The sequence below is a fragment of the Ochlerotatus camptorhynchus genome, unplaced genomic scaffold (genome assembly GCF_037179485.1).
Source record: "Ochlerotatus camptorhynchus isolate MF236.1 unplaced genomic scaffold, CSIRO-AGI_Acam_v1.1 ptg000193l, whole genome shotgun sequence".
NCBI lineage: Eukaryota > Metazoa > Arthropoda > Insecta > Diptera > Culicidae > Ochlerotatus > Ochlerotatus camptorhynchus.
In genome coordinates this window covers 5,292,618-5,305,735 of record NW_027040683.1, presented here as the reverse complement: position 1 = coordinate 5,305,735, position 13,118 = coordinate 5,292,618, and the positions used below count along the sequence as shown (strand labels likewise).

Genomic DNA, 13,118 nt, shown 5'->3' with positions numbered 1-13,118 from the left:
TGAAACTCTTCTTAGTTTTATGGAATTTTTTTGAAGGAATGTGGAAAGTGTGAAAATCCCTTTCATTTTTCCATTTGGTAGATAACACGGAATGTTTGACGAAGGAAAATATGTTCTAGTCCCGATCGTTTGCAACGATCCGGTGGATGAGTTGATTGTAGAACAGGTTGATGGATCATCTTATTACGCAGACGAACTGGAGGTTGCTGCTCACTAAACCGGTGAGAGTACGGATGAAAGATTGCGCCGTTTGGAGGAAATGGTGGGAAATTTTTCGGAAAATCGTTCGCCTATAACTGTGCCAGTGACGGACAATCTTGACCGAAGTGGAAGAAATTACTTCCAACCATATTTCCACGCTGGCCTTGCAGAGATCCGTTGGGATCTTATCCCTAAGCTTCCTAAGGACATTCCGTCGAATAAACTATGGGAATCTTGGCAAAGTTTCTTCGAAAATTTTGAGATACACGGTAAGAAAAAAGTACCCAACGGCCAGTTCACTTTTACCTACTTTTGACTAGTTTGTCTCATTTTCTCCTTCTAATGTTGTCAAAAAAGAAGGAGCAAAACCACCCAACAGGGGTAGTAAAGTGTGGGAACCCAACGTTGGGTATAATCATATTTATCTACTATTGGGTACAACTAACTTACTTTTGGTTAAAAAGCTAGTGGAAAATTCCATACGAACTGCACACAAGTAAATCAAAATTACTTTGACCCGCTTTACCTACTTTTGGGTTCCTGCACTATAGTGCCGAGATGAGTGAAAAGAACTTAATTTTGGGTACTTTTTTCTAACCGTGTAGCAGCGTAGTTGTCCACTTTCACTGGGTCATCAGAACGTGCTAAATTGTTGTACCTCTCGATGGGAAAAAAATCTACAGGACATAATTAATGCAGCAAAGGTAAGCACCTACTTGAGGTCGATGATTGACGCGGCCGCGGAGCATGAAGCCTTCCAAGCAATGCGTCAAATGAAAGGCGAATCAATCGTTACGTTCCATGCCAGACTGACCCAGAAAGTGCGACTCTGTGGTTATAGCACGATCGACCAAGCGCGTTTTATTCTTACTTAGCTGCTCAAAGGCATGGAAAACTGGAAGCTAGCAATGACTGCTAGGACATACGGACACGACGCGAGTTATGTCGTGCAGGCTGCTACGAGAGTTGAAGCATACGATGCAGGAGAGCAAGCTGTGGAAGTGTCGCACAACCCACCCGATGTACGAACATCCCGTTGTGAGAGCCAGCCTTTCCCAATGCTCGAAAAACAGGCGAAATCAGGAATGGTCAAGCGAATAGATTCAGTGGTAATTCTCAGGAGTACCGTCAGGAACGACGCACTCGACGCTGTAGATGTGGTTTTTCGTTCCACAAAGGGAATTCTTGCCCCGCGTTGGAAAAGAAATGTAATTCGTGCGGTCAGATTGGACACTTTGCCGTGATGTGCCGTAGGAACTTCGGAAAAAAATCACATCAATTACGTACAGGAAGATCCACGCAAGCATCTTCGACGTATTTTACCCTAACATGAAAGGAAAAATTAAGATTTCCAGGAGTATTCTTCGGTTTTGCTCATATGATCAGTGATCACCTCTTATCCGTTATTGACAAGGAACAAAGTACCACCAGTGATGCGAAATTTCATGACACTCACGTGACACTCGTTTTCGCATCAACCGACTATCGCTGACAGATCGTTTTGTCACGCAGTGAGAGTTAGAGCCATGGCAAACAACAATCACCAGTAATGGTCGCTGCTCACAAGCAAAACGTTACACTCGCAGCTGATGATGAAAAGCACAACGAAAACAGTAAAGACTTCTGCAGTACGATCATGAGAAAAAGCGAAACGACAGAAGAAAAAGAAAACAATGCTTACGCATTCCAAGTTCGTCTCGGCAGGCGCGACTGTGTGAGTTACAAACAAAGCAGGCAACATGAAACGGAAGCTGTTGGGCTCACTCGCCAACACACTCGCATAAGCAAGCAAAGCAGCAACTGCTTCAAAACGAGCACAGATGAGTGTCGTGATTGTCGGGAATGACCAGATTGGTGATGGATCACAACAGAAGATGACATTCACCAGTTGCTTTTTACTTCTTTCGTCAACTTGATGGATGGTCATGGAGAGAGCTTCGACGAGCACATTGATAGGAATGTACAAAGCGTTACTACCATCAGCTGTTTGACGATCGTGATTGTGATGGGTCGCAACTCTGAGTACCACTGAACTGTCATCGGATTGAGGTTAACCTCGACGGTGCAAAACCTTACATTAGTAATGTTGAACGATTGAACAAACCCAAGATACGAGTGAACTGCACGGTAAACTGAGTGTACCCAAAGCTGGGTGAATCGCTGAACGCAAAGATGGATAGTTTTATGAATATCATTAATTTACATCAAATCAAACAGAGTGATGTTTCTTTTTTAATGTAAGAGGGGAATGTGCGGTATCAAATACCCTCCGCATAGAGATGCGAGCCGCCCACTATCCATCACGCACATAACCCTGCGCACTCCTCAGCAGACGCGACGGGTGACAACGAGAACACGCAGCAATTGTCTCTCGACCTCTTTGCCCTCGGACCACGACCGCGTACGGACGCATAGGTAAACTCTCCGGAGAATTCCAACAACAGACACCAAACCTTACTCCGGAACAATCAGGCTTTTCTCCGGATAGGTGGAACCCTACAGTAGTACCACAAACGAAGTTACAGACGACTTTCTCCGAAGAAATGAATTAAAATAATGTGGTTCTCTGTAATAGAATTTTAGTCCACCTTCCGCCCCTCACCGCCAGGTTCGCTAGTATTTTTGTTTTGAATTAATTCAAGTTGGTTTTGTGTGCAATGATCTGGCAACTCGTGTCCTTGCTCGTGTTGACGGGGTGCTGTTTTCTCACTCATCGAAGGAAATTTTGTTTAGAGTGAGAAAGTAAGGAACAGTCAGCGCGGGAGCCGTGTGCGTTACTATAGGTGCGGCAGAAGGAATGTAGTCGACTCTGTCGTTCTCACGGTGTTCTTACGCATGATCCAACGTTTCGTCACACTAGATTATGCATAAGAACGTCGTGATAATGCAAGTGCTGGCTTGTTTCCTTCTGCCTCACCAATCACATTGATCACAGCACATACGATTCTCCGTCGGTTCGTGGTGCATTGTGCATTCTTTGTGCCATACCACCAGTCCAAACACTAGAAGTTTTGGAAGGTTCTCCCTCAGTACCTGTAAGCAGTGTGATACCAGCTGACATTCGCATGGGTAGAGAAATCCGGAACATTTTCTCGCTTTTGAGCATCAACGTCAACCCGGTCTCGAATCGCATTTCCGCTTGAGGTGGCACCGTTGGCAGTAATCTATCGCGCCGTGGGAAAGACCTGCTTAGTGCACTAGTGCTGGAAGATTCTGCAAGTTCGTCATTAAAATTAAATCAACTTTTCTTCGCTGTAACGTACTCCGGACCTGGTGGAACGTTTTCGTGGGACGGTTTTCGACCCAAAAAGCTTCAGTTTGAACTGCTTTCCAAAAGATTTCTGGGCAGGCGTCTTGGGACGCACGATCTCCACAGAGGCATCCGTTAGCGTGTTCGTGTCGGAGCGGATGACCTGTTTGATCGGCTGCAATTCTACCATCGATTTTCGGCCCTGCTTTTTGTTTAACTTCACACGATAGTTGAAATCGAACACGGTCGACGATCCGGCGGAGGATGCTTCGTCTTCATTCTCCGAAGAAGTCAACGATTTGATCTTTTCCGAGCTGAGCTTCTCGAGCCTTACGACCGGTTTGACTCGAAGTAATTTTTCGACAGAAGTTCGTCGTGGCAGTGGAATCTTCTTGACCAGTTCCTCCAGACTGATTTCTTCGTTTCGAAGAAACGAACGAGGAAGAACTAGATGAAGACGTGGACAGCCGTCATTTCGACGTTGGTTTCTTTCGTGTAGAAACCAGATCGGAATCGCTGTCGTCACTGTCTATTGCGGTTCGTCTTCTCTGAGATTTGCGTTTGGTCGTCAATGCAACTGACTCTTCAGAATCTGAATCATCCGATTCAATCTGACGTCTGCCACTAGATCGGCCCCTAGAACTCCCCTCTCTGCTATCGTTACCGGCTTCCCCCATCTTGCTGCTTCCACTCTTCGGGAAGCCTCGGCTAGCTTCAAAACCGCTTCCGGCGTCTTTCGGACAATCGGACGACAAAAGGTGAAAACATAGTTCTTCGAGGGAACCTCCATGCACTGATCTTGGCGACAAGTCGAACCGCACGTTGCACAAAGGATCAGATCCCAACGCTTGCAATCGTCGTAATCTCGCCCATACCGACAGCGACACTCTTCAGCGTCACACTCCGAAGGAGGTTCCAACTGATCGTTGAATACATTCGGTTCCAGCTCCCACGAGGCATCCCTCGAACAATTAAAATAAAATATTCAGTATTCAAATACCGATTCACCCACCTCCGCCGCTTCGCTTAATTTTCCGGAATATAAATGCCACGCTGATGGATCTGCTGACTAAAGTCGTCCTTGTTGCACAAAGGGCAATTGAAAAAGTACCTCGCCGATTGGGCAAACTGTGCCACGTAGCTCCGATGGAACCAGCCATTCTGACAGCACAGGTCACGAATCGATTCCAGCTTCCTGTACGGTCCCATATCATCGTAGCAAATCCCACAGGCTTCGGTCTCGGAGTGTTTCACCTTATCCACCAGCGCTACGTGCTTATCGCACCACGACTGGAACGTTTCCACGTAATGCGACAGGCACTCATTCTGCATCCCACAAAGCGTATGGAATGAACGGAAGCACTTCTTCGCGCAACACCAAACGTTTGCATACCGTTCCTTGCAGATGTAACACTTTTGTCCTCGGATACGAGCTTCCTCATTTCTGATGTCCTCCTCCATGAATCCGAAGATTCCCTCCTCGTCTTCAGGTAACAAGGTACGCGTAGCAGGTATAATGACTAGTTTTGCCACGTCTAGTAGCCCGGTCCAGAATAGAGCATCGCACCATCGTACCGCAATCATGCTCAAACGCGTGACATACAGCATCTTTAGCCGAAATAAATAATAAATTGAACAAAATTGGTTTCATCCGATCCTCCTTCATTCTCACCATCTCACCTTCAGCACGTCGATCGATTCGATGGATTTCGGCATGATTTTGGAGTAAATTTTCCTTCTTCAGATCGCCCTCGTCGAGAGCTTTCAGTTCCTCTACGGAGGAGCAAATGCATACCGAGTATGGCCACCCGAAAAAAAAAAATTATAATAAAATAACGAAATTACAATGATTTTTACGGTTGAATTTCGGGCACATTATAAATTTATTGTTAAATTATTGGACGGATGAAAAAATAAATTTCGTTTTAAAAGATACAATTCTCAATGAAAATTAATTTGATGAGATCAAATTTGTTCGAGAAAAATCAGTTTTTTTATTGTTAAGATGCTTAACAACCCCCCTTTTTTACTGTACATTTCTCATATACCATGATTTTCGTTTTGATTTTATGATAATCAACAAAAATCTCCATTCAAAATCATTGTATTTTTTTTTACGGGCGGGTCCTGTTTGGCGTCCAACAACGATATCTTCTCGGTCGCGAATGACCATGGCTTTGGTTAGGAGCACCGACTGATGAAATCTTTAGCAACAATTGCCGCCAAAAAGCGCGAGTCATTGACAGCTCAACATCGTTTATTTGTAAGCAAATGTTAACCCGATGTGTTTACTCCTAATCATTTTGGCCTAAGGTCTTTCATTATACAAAAAAAGTGCAGATAACAATGAACACAACATAGTGACATGCAGTTTGACAACAGGCTCTCCCTTTCAATTTTCGTTAGAGAAAAAGAGATAACAGGCGGTGCCCCAATAGCATCACAAACGAAGTGACAGACGACTTTCTCCGAAGAAATTAATTAAAATAATGTGGTTCTCTGTAATAGAATTTTAGTCCACCTTCCGCCCCTCACCGCCAGGTTCGCTAGTATTTTTGCTTTGAATTAATTCAAGTTGGTTTTGTGTGCAATGATCTGGCAACCCTCGTTCTCGCTCGCGTTAACGTGGTGCTGTTTTCTCACTCATCGAAGGAAATTTTGATTAGAGTGAGAAAGTAAGGAACAATCAGCGCGGGAACCGTGTGCGTTACTGTAGGTGCGGCAGAAGGAATGTTGACAACTCTTTCGTTCTCACGGTGTTCTTACGCATGATCCAACGTTACGTCACAAATTATGGATAAGAACGTCGTGATAATGAAAGTGCTAACTTGTTTCCTTCTGCCTCACCACAGCACTTGCGATTCTCCGTCGGTTTCAGGTGCATTCTTTGTGTCATAGAGATTGCTGACGTTTATCTTACGCACACATCCCACTGCGACCTAGCAAGAAGTACAGTCGACTTGTTTCGCGCTCCGGTATTTCGGAAGTTTTCTCGGTATTCGGTTGGTTTAAATTATCAGTTTTTTCTCGCTTAGTGATTACTGGCATAGTACCCGGCTAAACAATTATCTGAAAGTGAGTTTTTTTGAGAAGAAAGTGGTTTTCGGCGTCATCGGAAAGAAAATTGTTCACTTGCAATTGGATATTCGCAAACCAATTTGCGCTTCATCGGTGCGTGATAACGCATACCTGCACACAGATCATCGTCATCGAGTGTCAGCATCTGCCTCCGCATTTATACCGGTCATCCATCATCGTGTGTCCAGCTGAGTTCCGAACCTCATACAAGCACACCACTACAAAGATCGCCCGCACACGCGCATCGAAGGTCACCCACGCTGCGCGTCGCTCCGCTGCTGCTGTGTAATCACTCGGTGGTAGTAGTATAGCAGATAAGTTTTTTTTCCTGTTTCTTTCTCTCGCCCATCAGTTAAATTTAATTTTGTGTTTCTGTGTTTGTAGTTTTTTTTTCTGTTTATTGTGTCTGTGTGGTTTTAAGCATCGTTTCAGTGGTAGAGCGTTTACCGCTCCCACTAGTACGGCAAAATGGACGTCTCGTCAGAAGACGATATGGACATTTTGTCGGAAGATGACACCAGTTTGCCACTCGATGGCAAGAAAAGACGAAAACGTCCTGTCATTCATGGTTCGTCTCAGAAAAGCCCCCGATCGCGAGCCTATCCAGATGACTCGACTGGGCCATGGGTTGTCTACTTTCAGCCCAAAAACAAACCTTTGAACTTGATGCAAATTTCCACTGATCTGACGAAGCGATACTCGGCCGTGACCGAAATCACGAAGGTTAGGCATAATAAACTTCGTGTTGTCGTTTCTAACCTGAAGCAGAATTGCTGCCTCCCAGCTCTTTACGATTGAGTACAGGGTTTACATACCAGCTCGTGATGTGGAGATCGAAGGTGTGGTCACCGAAGCGAGTCTGACCCCCGAGATCTTGGAGAAGCAGGCGGTTGGCCGTTTCAAGAACCCCTTGCTCCCCCCGGTGAAGATACTGGATGTCCAAAAACTGGGCTCAGTATCTGTCAGCGAGGGTAAAAAGAGTTTTACCCCCACAGACTCGTTTCGCGTGACCTTTTCTGGTTCAGCCCTTCCTCAGTACATCGAGTTGGGAAAACTTCGGCTACCTGTGCGCTTGTTTGTTCCTCGGGTCATGATCTGCCAAAACTGCAAACAGTTGGGACATACGGCCTCTCACTGTGGCAGCAAGGCACGCTGTTCCAAATGCGGGGAGAAGCACGAGGATGGCGCCTGCACAGACACGGCACCAAAATGCGTGTACTGCAAAGGATCTCCTCCTCATGGTCTCTCGTCGTGTCCGGTGTACAAACAACGCGGGGAAAAACTAGAGCGCTCTCTTAAAGAACGTTCCAGGCGGTCTTTTGCAGAAATGCTTAAGACAGCCAAGCCATCGACCAACGAAACAAATCCCTTCGCTCTTTTGTCAGATGACGAGTCTGGCTCTGACTTGGCTGAGGAGGGAGTTTCTTTCAGTTTTCCGGAAGGTTCTGCCCGGAAACGAAAACGCATCCGTTCGCGGAAAGTTGCAGATCAAGAACCCCAAATCAGCTTGCCCAAATCAAGGAGTGGTGGAAAAAAGGAGACTTCTACTCCTCCTGGATTCCGCAGAACTGATTATACCCAGGATTTTCCACCTCTCCCGGGGACATCCAAAACCCCCGATGCCCCAATTTTCAGAACACAAGCCCCTTCTTCATCTGGGTTGTTCTCATTTGATAACATTGTGGACAGTATCCTCAATTACCTCGATATTTCTGATCCTCTGAAAAGCATTGTTCTGGCAATGCTTCCTACTGTGAAAACCCTCTTGAAGCAGTTGACATTGAAGTGGCCCCTCCTTGCAGCAATCATCTCCTTCGATGGATAATTTTCCAAACGAGGTCGGGGATTTGATCACTGTTCTACAGTGGAATTGTCGAAGTCTTATTCCTAAGATAGAATCGTTTAAGTTTTTGGTTCACAATAATGATTGTGATGCATTTGCTCTATGTGAAACTTGGCTCTCTTCAGATATCGATCTTCCTTTTCATGATTTTAACATTATTCGACTGGATCGTGAGGATTCGCGTGGAGGAGGAGTACTTTTGGGGATCAAAAAGTGCCATTCCTTCTATAGAGTGAATCTTCCACAATTTCCAGGTATTGAAGTTGTCGCATGTCAGGCTTTTGTTAAAGGCAAGAGCCTTTGTATTGCTTCTGTGTATATTCCTCCCCGAGTTTCGATTAGTCAAAAACAACTTTCAGATATCTGTTCAGTTCTTCCCACTCCACGGTTGATTATGGGAGATTTTAATTCCCACGGTACAGGCTGGGGGGAACTGTATGATGACAACCGTTCTACTTTGATATATGACCTCTGTGATAACTTCAATATGACAATTCTTAACAATGGAGAAGTAACACGTCTGGCTGGTCCATCCTCAAATGGAAGTAGATTAGACCTCACACTTTGCTCTAATTCATTATCGTTGGATTGCACGTGGAATGTGATCCAGGATCCCCACGGTAGTGATCACTTGCCGATCGGCATTTCGATTGCCAGTGGGTTCAATTCGTCGGAATCCGTTAACGTCGCGTACGACCTCACCCGTAATATCGATTGGACAACGTTCAAGACCGCGATAGATGAAGCCGTGTCGTCGGTAGAAGAGCTTCCACCGTTGGAGGAATATAACTTCCTCTCCAATCTGATCTTGGACAGCGCGCTTCGAGCTCAATCTCGGCCGGTTCCAGGAACGTCTTTTCGTAGGAAACCTCCTACCCCTTGGTGGGACCAGCAATGCACTGAGGTTTATCGTAAAAAGTCCGACGCGTTTAAGCTTTTCCGGAAACGCGGAACACCCGAGTATTTCGAAGCGTACTCGACTCTTGAACACGAACTCAAGAGCCTCATCAAAGCCAAGAAACGCGGATACTGGCGGCAATTCGTGGACGGTTTATCGCGCGAAACGTCGATGAATACGCTTTGGAACACGGCGCGAAGGATGCGTAACCGGTCTTCAAACAACGAGAGCGAGGAGTACTCGGATCGGTGGATTCTCAAGTTCGCGCGAAAAGTATGTCCTGATTCCGTGCCGGCACAGATGATTCCTCGCGAAACGACGAATTCGGTAGACGAGATCAGCCAGCCTTTTTCAATGCTAGAGCTCTCACTCGCGCTCCTTTCGTGTCGCAATTCGGCTCCGGGGGCTGATAGGATCAAGTTCGACTTGTTGAAGAACCTCCCAGACGTCGCTAAGAGGCGCATGTTGAACTTGTTTTGTCAGTTCCTGGAGTTCAATATTGTTCCAGATGATTGGAGGCGAGTGAGAGTTATAGCCATTAAAAAGCCTGGAAAACCCGCGTCAGATCATAACTCGTATCGTCCCATCGCGATGTTATCGTGCATTCGAAAATTGTTGGAGAAAATGATCCTTTTTCGCCTCGACAAATGGGTTGAGACGAACCACCTACTCTCAGATACTCAATTTGGTTTCCGTAGGGGTAAGGGAACGAACGACTGTCTCGCGTTGCTTTCCACAGAAATCCAGTTGGCTTTTGCTAAAAAAGAGCAAATGGCTTCTGTGTTCTTGGATATTAAGGGGGCTTTTGATTCAGTATCGGTTGAAGTCCTTTCAGACAAACTCCACGCTTGTGGCCTTTCCCCATTAATTAATAACTTTTTGTACAATTTGCTGTCAGAGAAACATATGAGCTTTTCTCATGGAAACTCTACAGCTTCTCGATTTAGTTACATGGGTCTCCCCCAGGGCTCATGTTTAAGCCCCCTTTTGTACAATTTCTATGTCAGAGAAATTGACAATTGTCTAAGTGACAACTGCACGTTGAGACAACTTGCAGATGATGGCGTAGTGTCTATGACAGGGCCCACAGGGGTCAACCTGCAAGGACCCTTACAGGATACCTTAGACAATTTGTCTACTTGGGCTATCCAGCTAGGTATCGAATTCTCCACGGAGAAAACTGAGTTGGTCGTTTTTTCTAGGAAGCATAGCCCAGCACAACCAAAGCTTCAACTTTTGGGTAAACCGATCACTCATTCCATGTCTTTCAAATATCTTGGGGTCTGGTTCGATTCCAAATGCACCTGGAGATCACACATTGAGTATCTGAGACGAAAATGCCAACAAAGGATCAATTTTCTCCGAACAATTACCGGAACGTGGTGGGGAGCTCATCCGCAAGATCTTCTAACGTTGTACCGGACAACGATTTTATCGGTTTTAGAGTACGGTAGTTTTTGCTTCCAGTCGGCGGCTAAAACTCACATCATCAAACTGGAACGTATCCAGTATCGTTGTCTTCGTATCGCGTTAGGATGCATGCACTCGACTCATACGATGAGTCTCGAAGTGTTGGCGGGCATGTTGCCACTATCGGATCGGTTTTCGGAATTGTCCCTCAGGCTCCTCACCCGTTGTGAAGTTATGAACCCACTGGTAATCGAAAACTTTGAGAAGCTTCTTGAGCTAAACCCTCAAACTCGTTTTATGTCATTGTACTACGTGTACATAACTCAGGATGTCAGCCCTTCACAGCATAATCCTCATCGTGTATGCTTCTCCGACTTCGGCAATTCAGTTAGTTTTGATTTATCCATGACGCGGGAGATTCGTGGGATCCCAGAACATCATCGTTCCTTGATTGTTCCGTCAATTTACGCTGCAAAGTTTGGCCAAGTTGATTCCGCAAGATCGTTCTTCACAGATGGATCATTAATAGAGGCGTCCGCTGGTTTTGGTATTTATAACGAATTTCATAGCGCCTCTCGAATGCTTCAAGCTCCTTGTTCCGTATATGTTGCTGAGCTGGCGGCAATACATTATACGCTAGAAACGATCGCCTCACTTGCACCAGATCATTATTTTATTTTTACGGATAGTCTCAGTTCTGTCGAGGCTATTCGATCCATGAGGCCGGTAAAGCACTCCTCGTATTTTCTCATGAAAATACGAGAGCTTCTGAGTGCTTTATCTTTAAGATCTTTTGTCATCACCTTTGCATGGGTCCCATCTCATTGCTCGATTCCGGGCAATGAGAAGGCGGACTCACTTGCTAAGGTGGGCGCTATGCAAGGCGATATTTACGATCGACAAATCGCCTACAATGAATTTTTCTTCATTTATCGTCAACAGTCGCTCGCCAGCTGGCAAAATAAATGGAGTGAAGGAAGTTTGGGACGATGGCTATTCTCGATCATCCCTAAGGTGTCGAAGAGTCCTTGGTTCAAGGGGTTGGATGTGGGTCGAGACTTCATTCGTCTGATGTCTCGCCTCATGTCCAATCACTATTCGTTAAACGCTCACTTGTTCCGTGTTGGGCTGGGAGACAGCAATCTCTGTGAATGTGGACAAGGTTACCAAGACGCCGATCACATCCTTTGGTCTTGTGCTGAGCATCGTGGAGTCAGATCTGAGCTATGCGATTCCCTTCGGGCTCGAGGTAGACAACCTAATGTTCCAGTTCGGGATATTTTGGCTAGACGTGATCTGGAGTTTATGAAACTCATGTATGTATACTTTAAGAATACTAACCTTAGATTGTAAGTTTGATTAACCTTGTGTATTGTGCGTGTAGTTTTTTTTTTTAATGTTTGTCTTCAAGATGAATAGAAATAAGTTCATGTTTTAGGATTAATTAAATATTTGTATAATAAATCATATTTCAAACCTCCTTCTCCCTTTCCCCATCCAAAAAATTGTAAATCTCCCCTAACCTCGAGACGACCGCGAGTAATCGGTTCAATTCCTTTAACTCTAGATTTAAGACATGAATCATGTATAATGCAAATGATAACTCGGCTCTGTAAAGTTTATTCGATTGAGCCTGTACAAATAAATTAATATAAAAAAAAAAAAAAATCTTACGCACACTACGTCACGCATACGTATACGCAAAATGTTTTCATCGGGATCATACTTTAGCAATCTCCACCAGTCCAAACACTAGAAGTTTTGGAAGGTTCTCCCTCAGTACCTGAAAGCAGCGTGATACCAGCTGACATTCGCTTAATGTGGGTAGTGAAATCCGGAACATTTTCTCACTTTTGAGCATCAACGGTTTCGAATCGCATTCCCACTTGAGGTGGCACCGTTGGCAGTAATCCACTGCGCCGTGGGAAAGACCTGACTAGTGCTGGAAAATTCACCGTCAAAGGAACGTCACCATTAAAATTAAATCAACCTAATTTTCTTCGCTGTAACGTACTCCGGATCAGACTCGCTGGTGGACCGTTTTCGTGGGACGGTTTTCGACCCGAAAAGCTACAATTTGAACAGTTTTCCAAAAGATTTCTGGCAGGCGTCTTGGGACGCACGATCTCCTGTCCCACCGAGGCGTCCGTTAGCGTGTCCGTGTCGGAATGGATGAACTCTTTGATCGACTGCAATTCTACCATCGATTTTCGGCACTGCTTTTTTGGTTAAATTCACACGATAGTTGAAATCGAACACGGTCGACGATCCGGCGGAGGATGCTTCGTCTTCATTGTCCGAAGAAGTCAACGATTTGATACGACCGATTTGGCTCGAAGCAATTTTTCGACGGAAGTTCCTCGTGGCAGTGGAATCTTCTTGATCAGTTCCTCCAGACTGATTTCTTCGCCATTCGAAGAAACGAACGAGGAAGAACT

General features: G+C 45.3%; 1 pseudogene; it reads right to left on the bottom strand.

The window, feature by feature from the left end:
- Positions 1 to 3,434: 3,434 nt before the first annotated feature.
- LOC135702559 (pineapple eye protein-like) lies at positions 3,435 to 12,884 on the bottom strand (annotated as a pseudogene).
- Positions 12,885 to 13,118: the final 234 nt, after the last annotated feature.